The sequence below is a fragment of the Bubalus bubalis genome, chromosome 16, assembly GCF_019923935.1.
Source record: "Bubalus bubalis isolate 160015118507 breed Murrah chromosome 16, NDDB_SH_1, whole genome shotgun sequence".
NCBI lineage: Eukaryota > Metazoa > Chordata > Mammalia > Artiodactyla > Bovidae > Bubalus > Bubalus bubalis.
Window position 1 is genome coordinate 22436196 of NC_059172.1, and position 26066 is coordinate 22462261.

The 26066-nt window shown below is 36.1% G+C and overlaps 1 protein-coding gene and 1 long non-coding RNA gene across 2 annotated transcripts in view; one reads left to right on the forward strand and one right to left on the reverse strand.

The window, feature by feature from the left end:
* LOC123329735 overlaps positions 1-7714 on the forward strand; it is an 83896-nt gene extending 76182 nt beyond the window's left edge. Inside the window, exons 2-3 of the long non-coding RNA XR_006545279.1 lie at positions 6473-6607; positions 7578-7714. This is a non-coding gene — a long non-coding RNA (uncharacterized LOC123329735). The remainder of the gene's footprint in view (positions 1-6472; positions 6608-7577) is intronic.
* The window catches only part of ELP4 (elongator acetyltransferase complex subunit 4), a 244308-nt gene that overhangs the window by 92079 nt on the left and 126163 nt on the right, over positions 1-26066 (reverse strand). The window lies entirely within an intron of this gene.

Genomic DNA, 26066 nt, shown 5'->3' on the forward strand with positions numbered 1-26066 from the left:
GGTAGAGAGGAATTATTTGTTTAGCATACACTGAACACACACACACACAAGCAAGAAGTGGTGAAGCAAACTCTCAAGGCAGGCCGTTGGACGGCAGAGCCTCACTCCCATCACTATTTCAGACCACTTTATAGAGCACATACAATGTAAGGTGCAGACTCCTTGTCACGAGCAAGGAGGCAGGGCTTTCACAAATGGAGCTCTCCAGTCCTTCTTCCATCTTCCATTCTGACAAATGCTTCAACCCAAAGAGCAGTTAGGAAGGAGAAATGAGATGATTCATCTGAATGGTTAAGCTACTATATTAAGGTAAATAGGAGCTTACTGAAGGTAAAAGCATTCCCAGAGGACAAGAATACACAATAAATAAAACTTTCATTGGTGCTACATAGACAGTCTATGTGTAAAATCTTCTCATGGTACTAGTGAATGTTCAGCCAGGAATTTGGTTCAACAGTTGACTCAGTGACAAAGTTAACAAAAAGCCATAAATTACAGAACCGAAAAAATATTAATCTGATTCTAATTTGCTGCTCTCCACGTAATGATAAAATCTGCAAATAGTAAGTCTCTTCAGAATTTTTCTCCAACACTCACAGATTTGATCTCTATTATGTGTGGACTCAAACTGATCTAAGGTGAATGTGGAGGTGAGGGGTGCTCGTAGTTCCTCGGTCTGTAGGCACTTCCGCACACAGCGCTCACCCTTTACAAGTGCGTGACTGTGCACGCTAGTAACATAGTAGTAACACTGGGAGCTCAACTTCTGGCAAAAGAATATGAATTCTTCCTCTTCAACATTAATGAAACATGACATAATGAGTATATTCTATCATAAAATTTCCTTTACTTCAATATATCTGGTTAAGACTTACCAGGGGTCAAAAAAAAAATCACGAGTAGAAAGCGAAAATACTTGGGTTATGACTTTCAAAGGTCAATTATTTTTGGCTAAATAAGTAGAAAATTGGTCCTGGTAAGCAGGCATGTATTTCCTGGGGTGAGGATGAGGTGGGGGTAGGGAGAAACCATTGCATTGCGTTACAGTGATAATACAGGAATTTTACATGCATATATATAAACAGCATTAGCATAATACCATTCTTTGTAGGAAAGGATGTTAACATTTAGAGGGTTGTAATTATTTTAGGAATAATGAATTTCTATAAGGCATCTGTTTTTTTCCAAAGTATTTTGGTTAAAGCCTGATTTGCGTGAAAACATAAATAACCTCTTGCTCCAGACTGAGAGCATCAGCAAGCTTTAACAGATGGCCTCATTTAAAAATCATTTGTAAGATATCTCACATTTATCCAACACGCTGTCAACTTCTTCCTTTTATTCAATCATGGTTTTTCCATATTTCTGTCATAAATATTTTTTAATCCTGTGCATTCATGGAAATCACACACGTCAGTATTTATCCTTAATTTGGTTTGAGGGTAACCCTGATTCTTTCCAATTTTTATCATTGACCAAAAGAATTATAGAATGATTAATTATAGAAAAATACTAAGTTTAACATTAACTCATGAAAATGCAACCAAAAGCAATAGTTTAATCAAAGAATAAGGGAGAAAAACAAAAGAATTGAAAAACACTCTATCCTGCATCTCTCCCAGCTATTATTCTTTCTCCCATTTCTCATACTCAGAAGCTTGGAATGGAGTGGATACCTGCTGTCTCTACTTCTTCACCTCTCATTCACTTTTTAAATACTTAAAAAAAAAATTGAATACTCCAGTAATTGCAAGTAATCAAAGCTCTGAACTCAATATCCCTGAAACATCTTGACGGATGGTCACCCATGAGCCTCATACTGCCAAATGAAACACTTGTCTATCCATGATTCAACTGTTGACTTTTTATTCACTGTTCAGTGCAGTCAGCATTGTTCCATATTCTCTTTTCAAAATCCTCTCCTCCCTCAACTTCCACGAGACCACTCCATAGGATTCCTCTGTGCCATGTCTTCTGAATTCAAACATATTTTCTGATATGTCTGAATTCAAACATATTTTCTAATCTTGAACTTCAACTTCTAAACTTCAACTACCAGCTATATAACACTGATCCCCAAATCTATATCCCTGGCCCATATACCACCCCAAACAAATTCACACACCCAAATATTCATAGGTTTTCTCCACTAACATGTCCCATTCTACAAGTCCCCATCGACAGCTTTTCCTTATGGTCCTTATTTTATTAATAGTGAAAGACACTTATCAAGGCACTCAAACCAGAAAATCAGGAGCCACCTTAGACTCCTCCTTCTCCCTCATCAAGTGACAGTGACTAAATTCAGTTGATTCTAATGCATTTCTGCCAGATTCCTTCCTTAGTTCAGGTCATGATGATGACGATGATAATAACCTGGCCTCTTACAACATTTCCTCACTAGACTCTGCCTCCAGTCTTGTCATCCCTTCCAATTTATCTTTTCATACTGCACCTAAAGTGATATTTTAAAAACATAACCCTCATCAGTAATTCATAAATAAAAGGGATTACACTTAAAAGTCTCCCCATTACTCGTGGGAGAGAATCCAAAAGCATTCCTTCTGGAAATAACATTATGATATGGCCCTCTCTTGGGGGCAATTTCCTTCCCTTATCCTTGTTTAAACTGAAGTCTTAATGAAAAACTCAGATATTTGTATTTAATTACAGTAAATATGTTTGCATTTAAGATACTTAATAAATATTTACTTAGTACCTATTAATACTATGTGTAAGCAACTGTGCTTCTGAAATGGTGAACTGAGTTAAAGTCTTTGACAGAGGACTTTTCTACTTCTGATCAATTTTGAAATTCATATTTAGCCAAGTGCATTTACTCAACTGAATTTACCCTGTAATACAGATTGGACAAATCCCTTTAATTATTAAATAGTGAGCTCCTTAAAATAGAAATAATGTCTTATTCATTTCTGCATCACCAGTGCCTCCTCATATAGCAGATTCTCAAACAGATATTTGGCAAATAATTTTACTATACTTTAAGATGATTTTAATTCATTTGAAGCTTTAATCTTAAAATGTTCTTGGCCTTGGAATTAGCAAAAAATAAGGACGGGTTTAAATGTTTATAAAATAAACCTCAGTGTTATTCCATGAAATTTAGGAGATCTTGAGCCTATTTTATTCTGTTCTGAAGTAAGATTCATAATATTCAATTTTCCAGTTTGTAACTTTAACATTACAGTAGTTAAACATGGCTATTAAGCATTTTTTAAATCAATTTGAAATCTCAGCTATTTTGACTTGCTAGAAGAAAATAATAAACTTGAGAATTTTCCATATAGTATACAAGAGAAAAGACCCATAAGTTTTGCATTTTTATCATGCTTACAGAAGATACCATAAAAGCTCATAAAGGGTTAAAGAGCAAATATCTCAATGCTTACTTACAAGATATGACATAGAAAGAAACTACACGTTTGTAAGTAAAATAAGATGTTCTAAAAATATACTACATAGTTAATGTTATATTAAATAAAATGGGATATTAAAATACAAAAATGTATGCTGACCAGTTGGGATCTGGTGGAAGAAGAGAGATTAGGAAATAGAAATAAATGTTCATTTATATGAATATAAATACTTGGTTAGCACCAAATATACTTATTCAGTGAAATATTATGGTATTATGGATGAAACAATGGCTTTGAACATATAACTCCTGACCTTGAAGAATTTACAGTTTAACAGACAAGAAGTGTCAAAATGAATATAATGAAAATAGAAAGTGAGGAGGATATAAATATTTTACAATCCAAATGACTCTCAAGTTATACTCAAATATGTTTTTTATGTAGCCTTTCCTGGAGATGGTTTAACTACTACTAGAATTACCCCATTATTAGTCTTTACATAGCAATTTATACCTAACTCTATTTTTATATCAATAAATTTCTATTATGGTTATTTGTTTATATATCAGTTTCTTCTACTAGTCTATGAGCTCTTCACGGGTAGGGGCTGTTAACAAACATCTGTATACTCACAACGGGCCTGGCACACAGTAGGAATTTTTACACATATCTAATCAAATTGAGCTAGATAGCAGTGTACAAAATGTACAAAAATGAGACAACTGAACAATAAATAGAAAAGTATTAATTTTATAAGTAACAGAGAAAATAGTAAGTGGAGAGAGGGAGGGACGGAGGGAGAGAAGAGAGAGGGGGACAGAGAGAGAGAGAGAGAGAGGTCAATAGAGGATACAGCTGTCAGGTCAGGTTTAGGAAGTGGGTAAGAAATGATATGTGCTCTGAATATGTACATAGACTCTCAAGGAAAGAAAATATCATGCAAGTGGAATTGGTGTGATCAAGACAGAGTTACCAGAATTTCTGCTTCTGTATCTTTTTAACTTCAGCAGCTAGTGGGAAAGACAAATAAGTACTTAAATTCTTATTAATGGACTGCTAATCTTACAGTCTTAAGAGCAGTTTACTTATGATTCTTCTCCTTCTTTCATCTTTCAAATCTTGGCAAACATCAAGTACAGTACTATCAACTCTTCATGTATAGCATCTCTTAGATTTGTCAATGAAGTGAAGTGAAGTGAAGTCGCTGTTGTGTCCGACTCTTTGCGACCCCGTAGACTGTAGCCTACAAGGCTCCTCTGTCCATGGAATTTTCCAGGCAAGAGTACTGGAGTGGGTTGCCATTTCCTTCTCCAGGGGATCTGCCAGACCCAGGGATTGAACCCAGGTCTCCTGCATTGCAGGCAGATGCTTTACCGTCTGAGCCACCAGGGAAGGCCAGATTTGTCAGGATCTCTATTGAAACTGTTGCATAGTTGGATAAGGCATGCTGATGCCTACATTGCTGGGTCACAGAGACCGCCAAGCCTGCAAGATTTTAGCTGGTGACACTAGGGTATCCAAACCTAATGGTAGACTGATGAAATCAACGAGACTGAACTGGCCCTGGAATTAGGTAGGGAAGAGAAGGCAAGAGGGAGTCACTAAGAGGAGGAGCTTCTAGAGGCCAGGAACAATCATTAGAGGTTAAGAACACATGCATTTGGACTTAAGAGTATCCAGGCTAGAAACCCGATTCTGTTTTTGTGTGACTATAAGTAAGTTATTTTTTAAAATTTACTGTTATTGAAGTATGGTTGATTTACAATGTTTTTTGAAATTAACCTTTTTATTTTGTATTGCAGTATAGCCGGCTAACAATGTTGTGATAGTTTCAGGTGAACAGTAAAGGGACTCAGCCATACATATACATGTATCCATTCTCCGCCAAACTCCCTCCTATCCAGGCTGCCACTAACACCGAACAGAGCTCCCTGTGCACCTTTCTGCACCTCTCATATAGAAGACAGGGATAGTCATGGAACTAACTCTATAAGGCTGTGAAGAGTTCAGTGAGTTATTATGTGTAATTCATGCAGTGCCCAGCACTTATAAGTACTTGTTAAGTCATGGTTATTGTTGGGTTTAAATATTCATTGTTAATATTCATTGAATATAATAAATATTTAATGAATAATAACATTCATTGTTGGGGTTAACATTCATTAACCATCATTGTCATCTTTGGGGGATAAAAAGAGGAAAAACACCCAGAGAAAGTGAAAAAAGGAGTATTTAGAGAGGCTGTAAGAGAACTGATAGAGGTTAGTGGATATCTCAGAGAAGAGATCATTTAAAATATATGTGGGGTGAAAAAAAAGATATCTGATACAAACAGGGATAAGAACACAAAATTCCATATCGGAATAAAATACTTCAGTGTAATAATGTCCTTAAAGCTTTGTAAATGTTCAAAATTAAACAGTATAAGCCTGGGCACCATGTGATTCAGTAAGAGTGTTCTGAGTTGAGGTCTCCTGGGAGATTGCTATTGGTGTTACTCTGTGAAGATTATAGTGCTATGTAAATGTGGGATTTGTTGCTCCCAGTTAAAGCAGGCAAAAGACTTTTCCCACAAAGGGGGACTTTAAGTTTCCCTCAGCCCTCCTTCCTCAGGACCATACGGAGGAGAGAAAATACAGCCTTAAGCTGAAGATACACAGGGAGCATGTGGCCACAGGGAGGCCAATGACAGTGAGCATGGCTGGTGGAGGCAGAGAACTAAGGCATATGCAGCTATTCCTGGGGCTTACAAGCAAAGCTGGTTCAGTCTATTCATCCCTCAAGAGAGACACTGACATCCTCTTGCAAAGCTGACCACCTGGGGCAAGAACAATGTGGGAGCCCTCAGAAGACTCTAGGCAGAAACAGAATTATTCCCTTAGTCACACCAGCAAGCCCTGGTTTACTCCTATTGTCCTGGACCAATTATCAGTACTTTAATCCCATAAAGACAGTGAATTATCTTGGTTGCTCTACATGCATAGCATTAGTTCCTAACTAAGGAGGAACAAGAAATATTATAGGCACATGACTTTGTATAATAAATCATTTATTGTTTTTACTATAGTGAGTTCAATTACTCTTAAATCTTTTAGAAACAAGGAAAAGAAGACAGAAAAGTCTCTCAATGCCTTCTTCCTGCTCGACTACAGACTAGCTGGAGCTGCAGCCACCATCCTGTGATCATGAGGCAACAAGCATGGAGATAAGTTTCAGAAAGTCACAGAAATGTGAGCTTAACATTATAGATCCGCTGAACCAACACCAGCAGCTGTCTTCCTCCAGACTTGTTCTGGTTGAAATACGGTGCTCTATTTAGTTTACTTTAGTATGTATCTGAGCCAGTTCCTGATAGATTTTCTCTCCAGATTCTTCTAGATCACAAGTGTTACCTTCCCTTTCAGTCTTCTAATTTGCTTTCAAAGAGATGCAGCATCTCTCTCGTGTATGAGCATTTTTAGTATCCTGTGCTTCTTACTATACTTAGAAAGCTTTGACTTGATTTTCAGCATATTTGCTAATCCCTTCTACTACTGTATTCATTTTTATGGTGTAATAATAATAGTTTACTTACTTGCTTTATAATAGCAGGCTTCTAAATATTTTTCTGAACTGATTCAGGCTAAGTTTACTACATTATGGTACCCATGCTTATAAACAATTTTATATGATACGAGTAATGTAAAGGGTGTGTACCTAACAAATCAAACCCTGTTTCTGCTGCCGTCCCAAATACCTCCTTACAGTGTAAACCAAGCACAGTTATATGTGTCTACTAGATGAATTAAAAACACTTCTTTCATCTCAGTTTGGATATATGTCTCAGAAGGAGGAAAGCCTGAAATATTATTCTAGCCTGTCCCCAAATGACACAAAGTCAAATTAAAAAATAACACCCACAAACCCTAAAGTTAAATATGTGATTCTGCATTTTTATAAAAATGTAAGTTGAAAACTGATTAACTCTGTTATTAATGAGATAGGCTGTACTGATATCTAGAGATTATATCAATAAAATTTACCCACAGGTTAAAACAGGTATGTCCATGCTGCGTATTTTTTGATTATTGTTGCTGTTGTTGAGCCAGTAAGTCATGTTCAACTCTGTTGCAACCCCATGGACTGTAGCCCGCCAGGCTCTTCTGTCCATGGGATTTCCCAGGCAAAAATACTGGAGTGAGTTGCCATTTTCTTCTCCAGAGGATCTTCCAGACCTAGGGATTGAGCCTGCATCTCCCGCATTAAAGGTGGATTCTCTACCACTGAACCACCAGAGAAGCCACGGTTCCAATATGACTGGTGTCCTTACAAGAAGAAATGTGGACACAGATATGCACACAGAAGAGGGAAGACCACAGGAAGACACAGGAAGAAGAGGGTAAGCCACAAGCTAAAGAAAATGGCCTTGGAAAAACCAGCTCTGCCGACACCTTGATCTTGGATTTCTGGTCTCCAGAACTGTGAGAAAAATAAAATTCGATTGTTTCAGCCACTGAGTCTGTGATAATTGCTATGGATCTCTAGCAAACTACCAGACTTTAAGACTTACTCTTAAGCCATACACAATAATCAAGACAGTGTGTTACTGGTCAAAGAAAAGACAAGAAGACCAACAGAACAGACTAAAGGGCCCAGAAAGAGACCCACACAAATGTAGTCAATTTATCTTTGACAAAGAAAGTGAAAGTGAAGTCGCTCAGTCGTGTCCGACTCTTTGCAACCCCCTGGATGCTCACCAGGCTCCGCCATCCATGGGATTTTCCAGGCAAGAATACTGGAGTGGGCTGCCATTTCCTTCTCCAGGGGATCTTCCCAACCCAGGGATCGAACCCAGGTCTCCTGCATTGCAGACAGACGCTTTACCGTCTGACCCACCAGGGAAGCTGCAAGTGTAATTCAATGAAGAAAGGATAGTCTTTCTAACAAATAGTGCTGGAACAAATATATATCCACATGCAAAAAAATGAATCTAGACGTTGATATTACACCATTTACAATAAGTAATTAAAAATTAATCATAGACCTAAATGCAAAATGTAAACCTAAAAACCCTAGAAGATATCACAGAAGAAAATTCAGATGACACTGGGTTGGCAATGACTTTTAAAGTACAACTTCAAAAGCATGGTCCATGAATGAAAAAATCTAAGTTGGATTATGTTTAAATTAAACATTAATGTAAAATTTTATATGTTAGTTTAAAAATGTATATGGAGAACATGGCTTAAAAAGTGAGTTTAGAGATTACTCAAACCAAAAACATATGAACAATGAGATCCTTTTGATGCCACTACGTATTACCCCACTTTTTATACCTCTTCTTCTAGTCCCTTTTTTCTTGGGCAGATTCAAATTACTCAATGCCCAACTTATATGATCATTTTGGAATGAATTATTTCCAAGTCTTCTTCAAGGATATATTATACCTGATATCATAAATATATTCTCCCTTCAATCTAAAAGGAATATTATATTTCTATCACTTGGAGTTATAAAATTCTAAAGTCAGAATTTATCTCTGATAAATTAGCTCCTGGAGAAGACTCTTGAGAGTCCCCTGGACTTAAAGGAGATCAAACCAGTCAATCCTAAAGGAAATCAATCCTTAATATTCACTGGAAGGACTGCTGCTGAAGCTGAAGTTCCAATACTGTGGTCACCTGATGTGAAGAGCTGACTCATTAGAAAAGAACCTGATGCTGGGAAAGGCTGAAGGCAAAAGGAGAAGGGGGCAGCAGAGGATGAGATGGTTAGATGGCACCACTGACTCAATGGACATGGAGATAGTGAGGGACAGGGAGGCCTGGCACGCTACAGTCCATGGGGTCGCAAAGAGTCAGACATCACTTAGTGACTGAAGAACAACGACAACATGTAGCTAATTAAAAAGAAGGAATGACATTCAGTTCAGTTCAGTAGCTCAGTCGTGTCTGACTCTTTGCGACCCCACGAATCGTAGCACGCCAGGCCTCCCTGTCCATCACCAACTCCCGGAGTTCACTCAGACTCACGTCCATCGAGTTAGTGATGCCATCCAGCCATCTCATCCTCTTTCGTCCCCTTCTCCTCCTGCCCCCAATCCCTCCCAGCATCAGAGTCTTTTCCAGTGAGTCAACTCTTCGCATGAGGTGGCCAAAAACTGGAGTTTCAGCTTTAGCATCATTCCCTCCAAAGAAATCCCAAGGGCTGATCTCCTTCAGAATGGACTGGTTGGATCTCCTTGCAGTCCAAGGGACTCTCAAGAGTCTTCTCCAACACCACAGTGCAAAAGCATCCATTCTTCGGTGCTCAGCCTTCTTCACAGTCCAACTCTTACATCCATACATGACCACAGGAAAAACCATAGCCTTGACTAGACGAACCTTTGTTGGCAAAGTAATATCTCTGCTTTTGAATATGCTATCTAGGTTGGTCATAACTTTCCTTCCAAGGAGTAAGCATCTTTTAATTTCATGGCTGCAGTCACCATCTGCAGTGTTTTGGAGCCCAAAAAAATAAAGTCTGACACTGTTTCCCCTGTTTCCCCATCTATTTCCCATGAAGTGATGGGACCGGATGCCATGATCTTCGTTTTCTGAATGTTGAGCTTTAAGCCAACTTTTCCACTCTCCTCTTGCACTTTCATCAAGAGGCTTTTTAGTTCCTCTTCACTTTCTGCCATAAGGGTGGTGTCATCTGCATATCTGAGGTTACTGATATTTCTCCAGGCAATCTTGATTCCAGCTTGTGTTTCTTCCAGTCCAGTGTTGCTCATGATGTACTCTGCACATAAGTTAAATAAGCAGGGTGACAATATACAGCCTTGACGTACTCCTTTCCCTATTTGGAACCAGTCTCTTGTTCCATGTCCAGTTCTAACTGTTGCTTCCTGACCTGCATACAGATTTCTCAAGAGGCAGGTCAGGTGGTCTGGTATTCCCATCTCTTGAAGAATTTTCCACAGTTTATTGTGATCCACACAGTCAAAGGCTTTGGCATAGCCAATAAAGCAGAAATAGATGTTTTTCTGGAACTCTCTTGCTTTTTCCATGATCCAGAGGATGTTGGCAATTTGATCTCTGGTTCCTCTGCCTTTTCTAAAACCAGCTTGAACATCAGGAAGTTCACGGTTCACGTATTGCTGAAGCCTGGCTTGGAGAATTTTGAGCATTACTTTACTAGTGTGTGAGATGAGTGCAATTGTGCGGTAGTTTGAGCATTCTTTGGCATTGCCTTTCTTTGGGATTGGAATGAAAACTGACCTTTTCCAGTCCTGTGGCCACTGCTGAGTTTTCCAAATTTGCTGGCATATTGAGTGCAGCACTTTCACAGCTTCATCTTTCAGGATTTGAAATAGCTCAACTGGAATGCCATCACCTCCACTAGCTTTGTTCATAGTGATGCTTTCTAAGGCCCACTTGACTTCACATTCTGGGATGTCTGGCTCCAGATGAGTGATCACACCATCATGATTATCTGGGTCATGAAGATCTTTTTTGTACAGTTCTTCTGTGAATTCTTGCCACCTCTTGTTAATATCTTCTGCTTTGGTTAGGTCCATACCATTTCTGTCCTTTATCAAGCCCATCTTTGCATGAAATGTTCCCTTTGTATCTCTGATTTTCTCGAAGAGATCTCTAGTCTTTCCCATTCTGTTGTTTTCCTCTATTTCTTTGCATTGATCGCTGAAGGAAGGCTTTCTTATCTCTTCTTGCTATTCTTTGGAACTCTGCATTCAGATGCTTATATCTTTCCTTTTCTCCTTTGCTTTTCGCTTCTTTTCTTTTCACAGCTCTTTGTAAGGCCTCCCCACACAGCCATTTTGCCTTTTTGCATTTTGTTTCCATGGGCATGGTCTTGATCCCTGTCTCCTGTACGTTAGGCATATTAGTATTCAGTTGATTGTTTGAGCCAAGCTGTTTTTTTTTAATTTTTTTTTTTTAGTAAACATTGATACTGAATAAAACTTGCTAAAGATGTCCTTAACCCAACAGCTACAAAGAAGGACACGCCTTTGTTGTGGGTTGAATTGGAGCTTAGTTCACCTTACATGTTACCCTGGGCAAGTGACTTGACCTCTCTAAACCTTCTCATTTGACTCTGAGTTGTGGGGATTAAATGAGATAATACAGTTAATGTGCTTAGTACAATGTCTGACACTATTAAGCACTCAATAAATGATCCCATGATTAGTACTAGTATAAGCTTCCAAATTCAGACTTACGTATAATTTTAATACAAAAGGGAAGAAAATAAGAAAACAGATAAATTGAGATAAGCTGAGACACACAAACATATTAATTTCAGAATATTTACTGAGCACGTTACGTTATCATGTGCTGGGTTTCCCTGATAGCTCAGTTGGTTAAGAATCTGCCTGTAGTGCAGGAGACCCTGGTTGAATTCCTGGATGGAGCAGATCTGCTGGAGAAGGGATTGGCTACCCACTCCAGTATTCTTGGGCTTCCCTGGTAGCTCAGCTGGTAAAGAATCCACCTGCAATGTGGGAGACCTGGGTTCAATCCCTGGGCTGGGAAGATCCCTTGGAGAAGGGAAAGGCTACCCACTCCAGTATTCTTGGGCTTCCCTGGTGGCTCAGCTGGTAAAGAATCTGCCTGCAATGCGGGAGACCTGGGTTCATTCCCTGGGCTGGGAAGATCCCCTGGAGAAGGGAAAGGCTACCCACTCCAGAATTCTAGCCTAGAGAATTCCATGGACTGTACAGTCCATGGGGTTGCAAAGAGTTGAACACGATTGAGCAACTTTCACTTCATTTATCATGTGTCAGACTGTTCTAAGCAGAACAGAATAAGAACAAATCCTTATTCTTGTGAAACTTACATCCTAGTACAGGAAGATAGAAGATGAACATAATAAATAAGAAACTTATGTAGCAGATTAGAAGGTGATGAGTGCTACAGGAAAACACAGACTAGAAGTGATTGGGAAAGGCAGAATTGTAAACTGTGGTAAACTGAATGGTAAACTGTGACTCTGAAACGGACAGTCAGGAAAACATTACGAAGGTGTTATTTTCATATATGAAGGGGGAGGAAGGTGGCTATGAAAAGATCTGAGAGAAGTACATTTCAGGCAAAGGGAACTGCAAAGGCCCTGAGGCTTGGCATGTTCAAGCAACAGGCCAGTGTGGCTGAATCAGAGCAAGTTATGGGAGAGGGCTAAAAGGTGAGATCTGAGAGTTAAGGCAGCCAGGTCAATACGGTCTTCTTGGTGAACACTAAAGGACTTTTCAGCAAGATCGAGAATTGATAGGGAATTTTGAGCAGAAATATGACACAATCTGTCTTATGTTTTAAAAGAATCATCCTTTCTACTGCTGTAAAAAAAAAAAAAAAAAAAAAAAAGAACAAAAGACTTGAAGGAGGTCAGGGTTAAAGAACCCTCCTGCCAAAGAAGGAAACATAAGAGACAAGGGTTCAATCCCTAGGTCGGGAAGATCCTCTGGAAGAGGGCATGGCAACCCACTTGAGTACTCTTGCCTGGAGAATCCCATGGACCGAGGAGCCTGGCGAGTTATAGTCCATAGGGTTGCAGAGTCGGCCATGACTGAAGTGGCTCAGCACTCAGGGTTAAAAGGAAGTTTCTATTTGGGAGGCTAAACAATAGTCCAGGCAAAACATGATGGTGGCTTGCACTGAGACCGAATGGTAGCATTGGAGCTGGTGAAAGTTGGTTTAATTATGAATATATTTCAAAGACAGAGTCAACAGACTGAATGTTGGGAAAATAGTGCTTTTTTTTTTTAATTTGAGGGAAAAAATAAAACTTCTCTAATCACCTGAAAAGGATGATATGACTACAGTATTTTCAGAGAGGCGGGACTTCTATACCTTTCACAGTGAAGTGCCTGAGAGGTAAAGTGAGAACAGAAAATACGTAGTGCTTGCATGGCCCACAGTGCTCACATTGTAATGTTAACATTACGTGTGCTTAATAAGTACATGTTTAAAAGCATAAATATATTAACTGCTATATCACATAACCTTCTCATGACTCCCAAGGGCAGGAACTCTGGCCATTCAATCTATCACAATCTATTCCCTCCCCTGCCCCCAATTCTTCACTTCTATTTGACTGTGATGATTTTTCCTGCTTGCAAAGAATTTATATGCTAAGGAAACCAGATGGATAAACAATTACCTTTTTGTAGGATTAGCAATAAAATAGGAAAAAGAGGGTTACAGCAATTACCAGCCATTTATCTTCAGTAATTTTCAAAGCTTCATTACTGCCACATCATTACAAATACACCTATCACCTAATTTAGCTTACAATCCCAGGTGCTTTTTTTTTTTTTTAAACTATATTCTAGAAATCTCAATTGATGAAGACATTACTGATAGCATATAAAGATGTAACATTCAGTTTTTATTTAGTAGTATGAACAGAATGTTAATTCAGTTCATAAATGTAACTGTTTCAGGATTCTTGTTCCTGAATAAATCATGCATAATTTTGTGAGTATCTTCATGTTTGAGGGAAGAACCATGCCCTGGCATTTTTCAAACAGGCCTATGTGAAGACCCCAATGCTACAGGGAAGAATGTTTTAGCTCCACTTATTTCCAATTCTGAAATGCATAGCTGACAAAATGAAGAAAAATGGTTGGGGTAGGTCAGTCATATTAACAGCCTTAGAAATTACTTTCCTTTCCATATCAAGTGTTTTGGCATAGCTTTCCAAATATACTCATAAAATAGGCCTCTATTCAAATTAGACAGAAATATGTTTTCCCATTTTCTATCTTTTATTAAAGAAAATGTGTCAACCAAAGACACAGTGATGACTGAGAACATCACATTTAAAGGTTTTCTTATTAAAATGCCAAAAGCATGCAAGCAATTTAACATACCAACTCAGAGGCAATTTTTCCCCCATATTTAGTAAGTGAACAACATGTTTTTAATATCCTGGTATGAATCCTTTATTAAATAAAGTTCCCTACAATGTTTAAAATGTTCTAAAAGGTTATTAAATAATGTTGTATTAAATCATCTATTAAATAGAAATTTGAAGAAATTCTAACCAGATCTTATTGTATTATTTATTAATATTAAAAAAAACAATACCACTGACTTTACTTTCTCCAACGAAATAAACAGACTGATGAATTGCTAATGGTATCATCCATTCTGGATATCTCTAAATACCAGACTTTGGTTTGCTTTCATGGTTATATCTACATTTCTTACATCAAAGGCAATGTTAAATAATACGTTGTAGTATAATAGCATCTCTACAAAACCCTTCTCCAGTCCTATTAGAGCAACAACGAGCTAATTAGCATCTCATTGGATGCTTAATCAAAAGAAGCAAGAAGTAAATACTAGCATATTATACTGCACAGTATAAATCCCAAACATACTTGGCTTGTCTAAACATTTTCTGGTATTTTCTTTTAAATAATTCATATAGGAAGTTTTGATAATTAAAGTAGTAGAGTTTGTTACGGATGACTGATAATGCAGATTAGAGCTTATGCATCAAACACATGGCAACTGAGATCTCATGAAAAACTACTGTCCTATGATAGTTTTGTTAATTTGGGGGTTTTACTCATCCACACTTAACAGAACGTCGTCAGTTCATATGAAAGCCATTTGGGAGCATGTTATTAGAATTGTACACTAAATGAATTGTGCATATGATCGCTGTTTTATTGAATTATTATTTTTAACTCACATAGGCTCAATAACTTTAATTCACATGTGTGAATTAACTTTTATGTCACATCTGAGGATCACGTATGTCACAGTTATATGTAGGTTTTTCACAGTAACAGAAAAAACACCACTTAAACCAAATGCTTTATGACAAAAATCCCCTTTCAACAAAAGACTTCAAAGTCCCTAATGATGGCACACATTTTTGAAACTGATACAACTTCAATATAACAGAACAACTTAGAAACGGCTACAATTAGAAACTGCTATAACGGAGAAGTCCTTTATTGAAGCATGCAACGAGTACAGGGTACACTCACGGTGGCGCCATCCCATTAATTACTTAAAACTGGGCCCAGTTGAGTGGCTGGTGAAGGCCATGAGTGACCTACAGAGTATCTAGTTTTCTGACCCCTCAGACCCAGAGTACACCATTTACAGCCATCAGCCTCACTCTGCTGCCCCTGAGGACCCACCTGCTTTGTTGTCCCAGAAAAACAAAGATGAATACTGCACAGCAAAGAGCCAGTCCCTGCTTAAAAATGAAGTTCTCAGGAGTGAGAGACTGGTAATAGTGTAGAGGACCTAGAGCTTGAAAGCCTATTCTTCGCTGCCAGCAGCTAAACCATAAGTCACGCGACTACTTCAGCGGTTCATGGAATTCTGTATGTAGCACAGTCAGGAAAGAGAAGCGGTTTTCACAGTCACTTCACAAGTAAGTCTAGTTGTTGCTTTCTGTCTTGAGATGCTGCAGCCATTATTCACTGGGGAACCCAATGTGCCATAAGAAAGGCTGTTGTGAAGATCTGTGTTTTGGAGAATCTGTATTTAGTTATCTGCATTTTAAATATGCATATGTGTTTGTGGGGGTTATTAGGTGCCAGGCTAGGCTAGACTAGGTTTTCTTTTAGTCCAACTGAAAAAAACAGGAAAGTGGGAAAATGTAAGACAAAATATCTTATTTATGTCTTAATAAGTGATTATACTGCATTGTCTCTGAAATCATGTATGATGCATCATTTTTACTTTTAATGACTGATGACATGTAATGGTTCGTCCAACTGTTTAAGTAATATAAAATGAATAATTACATACTTCCTACTATAAATCTTAAATACTTTCTAATGGCACTAGGCCAGTTAAAATTATAACTGCTCTCAACCTTGTAGGTTACATGAGCCATAAAATTAATCTTTTAAGTTCTGTTTTAGTGTAAAGACACATTAACAATTTTTTTTAACAAAAATCTTCTAAGTGGACAGTTGTGATTCAATGTGTAAATGTGTAAATAAAGAAACTATTCAGCTAACTTTATGGTTTTATTTTGAAAATTAGGCTGATGTGTAAGGAAACCAAGGCCCTTTACTTTCTGTTTGAAATCTTTAATTATAAGCATTATACATTTGAAAGGCATCCTAAATTAGGTATTATCTTAGCCCTACCTTTATTTACTTTTACATAATTATCCTGATGAGGGATATAATTACAGCACTATACAAAATTACTAACCCATTAAAAAAAAATGTTTCCTAAGTGATAAACACATTAGATATGGATTAAGGCAATAAATCTCCAACTAAAATAGCTAGGAGTTAATTAAAAAGTGAGAACTACAATTCCTATTTCTTGGATAGGAAAAAAGTAAGTTCACGAAAAAGAGTGATTTGGGGGAAATATTTTATGAATAAAATTTCAAGATATAATCACAACTTATGACATAAAAATAGATATTTTAATGCCCAATTTAGAGGTAAAAAAACCTCAAGAAACATGGCTCTTGACACCAGTAGAAAAAGCAAAAGGCTTTCTTTGCTTGAATTTTTCACTTTGTATGATTCTGAAGCATCATGGAGATAGAATCACAATGTGACATTTTTGTCGTTATCTTTGATATCTGTAGCATAAAATTATTACTCTTGGAGAAAGTAGGAATTTTCTATTTGGAAAACAAGGAGGCTTAGTATATAATAAATTGGAAGGAAAAAATCATCTTCCTAAATAGCACACTGGCTCCAAATCCTCTAAAGGAGTGGTCGAAGAAGATGGCCAGGAAACAACATTTCCAAACTGAATTTTAAAGAATGCTTCACATTATCATAAAATAATTAATCATGTTTCACTCAAGTGATAATAGATATAAATGTCAATTGACTGGGAACAATGAAAACGAAAGCCCATGGGATATTACTATCCAGCGTTATCAAGATGTTATCAACTTGGCACCTCCCCTCTATTTCAAGGGTGCATTTTAAATGCTCAGTTGGTTTGGCTTTAATTAGTCATCCTGATAGGTAGCCATACTGAATCTCTACAACATGTCTGTAAAGGTAAGAGGAAAAGCTAGAATATAGATGAGCTAAACACACACACACACATTAAAATTAAAATCATTTGATACAGTATTAGGGAATCAAACAACATGGTTTCTCATTAAAATGGTGAGTTTAAGTAAGCCAAAGATTTAGAAAGAAGTCAATATACTGGCAGGGAATGGAATGGAGAAGGAGGTAGCAAAACCTTTATCAAGAAGGAAAGATTGAGTTAGGTGTTATTTTTTTTTTTTTTAAAACTTCAGGTGATAGGGAGTATTCTAACCATAACAACATGAAACAGTTGGGTAATTAGGGAAAATTAAAACAGTTTGGTACAGTTACTATGGCAGGGTAAGGGTTACCCTGCATTTGGGCATTGAGAATTGATTACTAGTGCTCTTTTCCAAGAGCAGTCAACTCAGACTTATCCAGAGATCTAATTAAAGATGTACTCAGGGATTTCCCTGGTGGTCCAGCGGTAACGAATCTGCCTGCTGATGCAGGGAATGCGAGTTTGATCCCTGGTCTGGGAAGATCCCACATGTCTTGCAGTGGGGTAACGAAGCATGGTGCCACAACTGCTGCGCCCATGTGCCCTAGAGCTAGTGCTCTGCAACATAAGAAGCCACGTTAAGAAGCCCAAACACTGCCATTAGAGAGTGGCTCCCGCTCACTGCATCTTGAGAAAGCCTGCACACAGCAACGAAGACCCAGGTCAGACCAAAAAACACCACAGTTGGTCAGGGTATAACTACACCTACAGTCAACAATAATGTACTGTATGCTTAAAATTTTATTAAGAGGGTAGATCTTATGTTAAATCTTGTTACAACAGTTTTTAAAAAAAGCAATGTAGTCAGATATTTAATAGTTCAACACATTATTAGCTTTCCATTCAACAAATATTTACTAAACATCTGTTATGTCTTAGATCCTGAGTTTGCTGCTGTGGATGCATAAGTGAATAAGAACATGACACAGCTTTTGTCACCAGCTTACGGCAACTCACTCCAGTATTCTTGCCTGGAAAATCCCATGGACAGAGGAGCCTGGCAGGCTACAGTCCACGGGGTCGCAAAGAGTTGTACATGACTGAGCAACTTTTTCTTTTTCTTTCTCACAGTATGATAGAGAGACATCAAGGAAGCAGGAAATTAAAATAATATTATAAGTGCTATTTTAGTAGAGATAATTATAGAAGATATTCAGGGAATACAGAGCGAGGCTACCTAAACTTGATCTTGGAGAATTAGGAAAGACATTTTAGAAGAAGTGACATCCATTTCAAGGATTGAAGGGTGAATCTTAAGACTAATCTGGCAAGAATGCTTGGAGGAAAGTGGAGAATATTTTTGGCATCAACAAAAAACCTGGAAGAGACAGAGTGGGAGAACGTAGGGACTCCAATTGAGAGTTTGGCTGCAACTTGGAGCTAAGACAGGAGATGAGGCTAGAGAGATGGCCAGACACCAAATTTTAAGGACATGTATTTTGATAAAAAGCACCAAACTAGACTAAAAGTATTTTCATAAACATTTACTGAATAATTAAGAAAAACTTATGGATGATCTTGCCTTCCAGGTAATTAGTCCTCAAAACTTCAACTGACCCAGTAAATACATTATATTGAAATAACTGTTTCATCGATTCAGGGTATCTTAAACATTCCCACAAACATATACCAATCCCACACCCAAAGGAAATTTTATCCCAATTTCTAAAGCAAATGTGATGAATATTATTTCAGTGGGAAATAATTATTCCTTCTTGATACAAACATGTGACTTGAGTGTTGCCAATCATTTTACTAAAAATAGTCTTAAGAGCACAGTGATTTTGTCTTATGTGATGGCATTAAGGCATTTTCCAAGATAATTTTATATAATTTTATATTTACTAAAAGGCATGACCACTTTACTGTCTTTTCTTATCACATTTTTCATGCTTAGGCATAAAAGTATATTTTAAAAAGTGCTTAAAAAAAAGATTAAAGCCCTAAACAAAAAGCATAATTATTTAAATACTACATATTTAAATATCTTAATATACTTGCTGTTTGAATTTAAAATAAACAAGTTCTACTTTTCAAATGAAGCAATTACTTTAACAAATCATAACTATGAATTATCATTTAAAAATTTTTTGAGTATTTACTGTGAAGCAATGTAATATCCACTCTTTTGATTAGAAAATAGATGCTTATGGGAAAAATGGAGGCAATTTTATTTTAAAAAATATGCAGATGCATTGTATAATAATGATCATATAATTAGAAGGGAGGAGTTATGATAAGATAAACGGATTACAGATTTTACTGCCTAAGTTAAAATTTAGCACAAAATTAAGCCCGCCTAACATCAGAGTCAGTGTATTAGTTAGGCTTTTTCAATTTAATCACTTTTGGAATAAAGAACACATATAAATAGTTTACTAATTAATTAATACGTTGATAGTGCTTCCTTTTCTTCAGATATATGGCTTTGAAGTATGTTATACAATCAGTGGTAGAAATTACAGAGTTTAAAAATTATGGAAATTATAAACAGTTTACTAAAGTTTTTTTCAGGATACTTATTTTTTTTTTTCTTTTCAGTTTTCTTTTCTTTTTTTTTAAATTTTATTTTATTTTTAAACCTGAAACACTGTATTAGTTTTGCCAAACATCAAAACGAATCCGCCACAGGTATATTTTAAGTGATGTTACTGAACTCTTACATAGCTTACTGGTAACCATTAGTTGAAATAAAAACATTGTAGAAGATAATAAAAGTTAAAGCAGATGAAGCTCATTTGTTAAAAATAATTTATATTGCATCCAAAAATATAAGGGTGTTTCACTTACTATATTGACCAAACAATTATCTCTGTGATACTAGCAAATTAATTTACATAAATTTCCAAAATAAAGTGGATGATTATTTGACATTAGGTGTTTTAGAAAAACTTTGTGCAGAATGCTTAGTGATTATCCTGGTGTTTCATAAAATATTTCATAAAATATTGCTTTATACTAAAACAACTTTTCCAAAGGAATAATAAACTTTAATTAAAAATAAAGGACAGTTAGGAGTGATTTTATCGAATGCTTGTTCTGATGAACTAACAGAACTACATGGGCAAAACTTTTCAGGCCATCTGAACATCTTTAGGGAGAATCACAGAATCACATTTCACCAATCCAGGAGAGACTAAAATAAACTCCATTTATAAACAGACTTCTAGATGTAGTCTTTGAAACTCCATTTAATATTCAAATGGCTTTGTTTAAATATCCCCAGTTTTTTGCTTTTTGTTTCCAATTTAGGTATTGTTTACTTACTATCTCCATGGTAAGTGGTAACAATTTGGCTGTTAATGGTAAGTAACTTTACTGTTAAACCCTCCATATACATTTTGAAAATTACATCAGATTTCTCTATTTCCAGGGTATTAACAGTGAATCTTTACATCTCCTTGTTCATCATCTCAAAATGATGAAGTTTCTGATTACAAAAGAAAGATATTTTTACAAAAAAGATATAAGGCAGTAAATAAGTTTATTTTACCAGGTAGCCATTTTCTCTAGATTCTACATAGTAATCGTAAAAAATGATAATTAAGGCTACATAAGGACTCTTTATCAAAAATTATAATAGCATTTCCTATGAGTGTTCAATTTATCATTCTTTCAATCTACTTTTAATCCTTAAAATAATCTGAAAACATTTATATGTTAAAATGAGAGAATCAACATCTTTTAGAAGTATTTTGTAATATAAAAATTGAGATGTTTCAAGAACTGATAAATGTAGGAATGAGTGAAAATACTAAGAGCAAATCTCTGATATTTGACAACTGTGGTATATGTAAGAGAGTGTTATAGGAAGCATTAGTATTTTTAAAAATGACTTTGCCATTTTAACACATGGGAAAACTAACCTATAGATAGTACTTTTAATGGTTGAACGTGTTTAAAAGAAATTCTAATGAAAATTAGAAAAATTAGGGCGAGACAGGGAGACAGAGAAAGAGAGACACACTCACAGGAAGAGAGAGAGAGAGAAAGAAATATCTCTTCAGCTACAGGCATAGTGTAAGTCTTGTTTCACAAATAAAAGGACCCTCCGTAACATATGGAGTAGTTACATGTCCTCCCAGGGATGGTCTGTAGTTACGTTCACCTCAGGTTCATCAAGAAGAGGTGAACTGTCAAATATAATTTCAGTCACAGGATGGTTTGGTTGAGACAGATTAGTGGTATGCAATCATGATAGATAGTTTATCCTAGGTCCAAACTGCCGCTTGGGAAATCTTGAACTCCAATGAACAGAGACTCAGTCATTATTAGTGTCAAAAAGGTACACAGAGACAAAATTTGGTTGGCAGCATGAAAGATGAATCAAGGCGAAGAAGTGACCAGTTGCATGTTCAGAATCAAAATTGAGAGGCCTACCAGAGTTTGGAAATACTTTAAATACCAGAATAGTCATATATTATTTGCTTATTGATCAATATTTAAAACATGTTTCTCTAAAGAAAAATACATGTAGAAAGACAATACAAATTACGTTTATGTTATTTCAAAATCTTTGTTCTCAAGGTGACACAGAAGAGTCCCCTGTCATAAGTCAGGAAAATATTTTTTTAAATTTATATATTTTTCAATATTTTTCCTTCAGTTGGACAGTCCAAGAAAAAAAAAAAAAACTTCAAAAGAAAAAAAGTAATTTTGTGGAAATTTTTAATATTTAAAGGTTGTACAGTTTGATGACTTTCTTAGGAGGAAATCGGAATAAACTTAAAATGTGGACGAACTTAACTAAATAAACTCCTAAATATTTTCTAAACACTGGAAAATATATATCTATACATTGCACAAAACATTATTCTATTAGCAAACACAAATTTGGTATCTTTAAATCAGACCTCCCCCATCAACCAAATATCCACAAAAAGAATGTCCTCAAGTGTCACTGCCTGAAGTGATATGCTCTGACAAATCTAACAGCTCTTTCTGTGTCATTCCTAATGCACTTGTCACTCAGTATTATCCATCCTCATTAATGACAATGGGAAAGTTTATCTTGGGAACACGTTTTAAATCATCTACTCTTTACAATGGGACCATGAAATCTCTTACAAAACATGAGGCGGGAACTACTCTGACAACAAAACCTCTTCCTGGCAGCTTTATTCTTAATTCCTGTTCAAGGAGTAATCTGTTTATTATAAAATCATACAGAACAATATATTAAACAGAATTTGAAACAAGAATAGCTAGTGTGATTTTCAAGCTTACAAGTATTTTTACAACATTTTTATTAGGCTGAAAACAGTTGAGTCCTTTTTGTGTGGTTTCATGCAATCTTCTTTTCTATTCTACATTATAAACACCTTTGAAAAAGAGTTTTATCTAATTTTAAAACAATTTTTACACATCAGGGACCCAAATCTTTCAAGTCTTTAATGACTTAAAAATAATCTTTCACCTCCCAAATTACTTTTAATAATATATTTACATTTTAAGCATCGATATGATCTTATTCCCTTGCCTGAGAAATTCACAGCTTTAAAAAAACACACAAAATAATAAGCAAAACTTCTTGATCATATTAGTGTTTACCTACTGTTTTGATTTGACTATCAATTATATACACTAGGTAGCGTGGCTAATGAACAGTTAATTTTGGAAGGGTATCCTTCACTGATGAAATTAATACTTGTTAGAAATATATATGTATGCTCTTATTATTCAGTTATCAAAAACTTAATGCTATATTTTTATTAACAATGTATAGTAAACTAATCTTAGATTATAATAATAAAGTTGAAAGATCACATTTAATGTCGATTTTTAAATTTTTAATCACCTGAGCCCATTTGTGAATCCAAAATACTACAAGTAAAACATCAAATTTTAATAAATTGTATGAATCTGTAATTTAGCTTTTGTACTTCAGAATTCAGGACCACTACTCTAATATTTCTAATTAATGCTTATTTTTTCAAAAAAAGTTTCCTCTAAAGGATGTTGTAAAAATTATACGAGCTTTATGCTTAAGATTCTAAGTTAAACATACAATAAATACCATTAAGTGGTTAATCTGGTGTTTCAAAAAAGAAAATAGAAATCTAAGGAAAACAAAGAAGATATACACACAAATTATAACTATTCCTTACATATCAGGTGTTCATTATGAATAGAATGATTGTATATACAAAATAGCAAGCTTCAGAAGGTGGAATTAGTTTTAATGGGTGGGACATTGCTTCAGCATTTGAAAGAAGTTTCTAGCAACTGTCTGTTGGCAGAGACTGAAATGGGTTACCTCTAAGAAAGTGGGTTCCACATGATTACAGAGTGGCTAGGTGGGAAAATAGGTGCATGCAATAAGAAGCTGACTTTGAAGCACATTAAACTTCTTTCTGATTTTAACCTTTTAAGAAATCTAGGTATTTTCTCAGAGACACCTGCACTAATTCTGAAAGTGCAAACTACACATTAAATGATTGTATGAATTCTTTATTACTCAAATAGACCTTAATTTTGAGACTACAAATCATATCCCCTAATTGACAATTCTCTCTAAAAATATTCTTGTGAGTTTGCAGCCTTCGCAAGTAGGGGTTCTTCTTTACAGCAAACTTTCTCTATAAATGACCAGATAGTAAATATTTTTAGACTGCAAGGAGATCCAACCAGTCAATCCTAAAGGAAATCAGTCCTGAATATTCATTGAAAGGACGGATGCCGAAGTTGAAACTTCAATATTTTGGCCACCTGATGTGAAGAACCGACTCACTGGAAAAGACCCTGATGCTGGGAAAGATTGAAGGTGGGAGGAGAAGGGGATGACAGAGGATGAGATGGTTGGATGGCATCACTGACTCAATGGACATGAGTTTGAGTAAGCTCTGGGAGTTGTTGATGAACAGCGAAGCCTGGCAAGCTGCAGTCCATGGGGTCGCAAAGAGTCGGACACGACCGAGTGACTGAACTGAATTGAAATATTTTTGGCCTTGTATGCCATAAGATATTAACTTAACGGTATACTGTGAAAGTTGCCAGAGCCAATACATAAACAAAAAGGTCTGGCTGTGTTCCAATAATGTTTATTTTAAACAACTGTGGGGTTGGACTTGGCCCACAGACCAGTTTGCCACCCTCATGCTTTAAAGCATCAGGGGCACAGTTGATTTTAAACTTTTAAATTTACTTTCTGGCTTTTAAGTGAAAGTCTTTTACTTCCCTAATTTTACACGGAGCAAAGCATAAGAATCCTTCCAATAAAATGATGGGAGGGTTATAATGATTGAATGCTAAAGCTAAGAAATGGCCCATATTTATGGCACTATGAAGCATCACATTTCCAAAATATCTTTATTTTGGAAATAAAGATATTTCTGTTTCTTGACTGAATTACACATTAAGTCAGTAGGACATGTGAACGAAGTGTATTCAGTTATAAATTACTCACTGTAAAGCTCTTCTAAAGATAATTGTCCTTGAATTTCTATCTGGACCACATGGTTTCCCAGGAGAAAACTCTTAAGCCAAACTGAAGAACTAGATTGGTCCTTGTCAGCTTCACGTGCACAAAGAGGTCAATGGGATGATTCTCCAGCAATGATAGTTACAGATTTTGTTATTATGGAAGTGACATTAGTTGCTTTACTGCCAATGTGTATTTAAAAATGAGTTGGAAAATATCCAAAATGCTGTATTCAACTTCCATTGTACATAATTATTTCATTCCTAACTCATAAGTCTTAAAAATCTTTACAATATTTTTGTGTGATAAGCCTGGAAAACATATTAGGCAATAAAATAAGCTCTACTGGCCAGAGAAGACCAGACATACAAACAGTTACTTAAAGGGTCAAAGGGGGTTAAAGGGTATAGGGACTTGAAACCAGGAAATTAGCATTGATTCCTCTCAGCTCTGGAGGGCTTTTACAAATCTAGTCTGAATCCAGTAGACCTCTTAAAGAATCGGGCTGGAAAACTCTTACTGATATTTATGGAATGTTTATTACCATATATTTTTTGAGATAAAGCATTCAAAATAATTTTCAAAGGGCAATAAAATGACAATGAAATCATGACTCAAACAGAAGACCACATTTTATTAACTAAAAATTCTATCTTATCATTTCCTGTCTAGTATTTTTGAGGAATGCAGTTCTACTTCATTTCAGCAATAATGATCCACTATATTCTTAGCTAATTTTTTTTGGTAGCTAATATTTTTGGAAGGCTATTTTACTTAGCCTTAGGCTCAATATTAAGCATTTATGGAAACATTAGCATTATCAGACTATTATGTGTAGTCTGAAATTGTGAGATTTTTACGGATCCACCTTCAATTGTTTTGAGCACTGTCAAGAGGACATTCATTTGTTCAGTCATTTATTCAATATTTTTTGAGGACCTACACAATCATGCACTGAACTATGAAAAGGGGATACTGTGATGAGTAAAACAGACATGAGTTTAAAGCATTTATGCCCCTAAATGAATTAATATGCCCAAAGCTTCCATACTTTATAAACAATGGTTAAGCAGATGTTGCCATTGTGCTGAAGAAGTACAACAAAAACAAATCAGAGTGCAGAGGAGAAACTCAACAGCCAGATAAGAAGCAGAGAAGGATTACCTGGGTCAAGGCTATTCCTGGCTGCTTACTTCATGACTGGCCTCACTGAAAGCCTTAGTATTTTTATAGACCAATCAG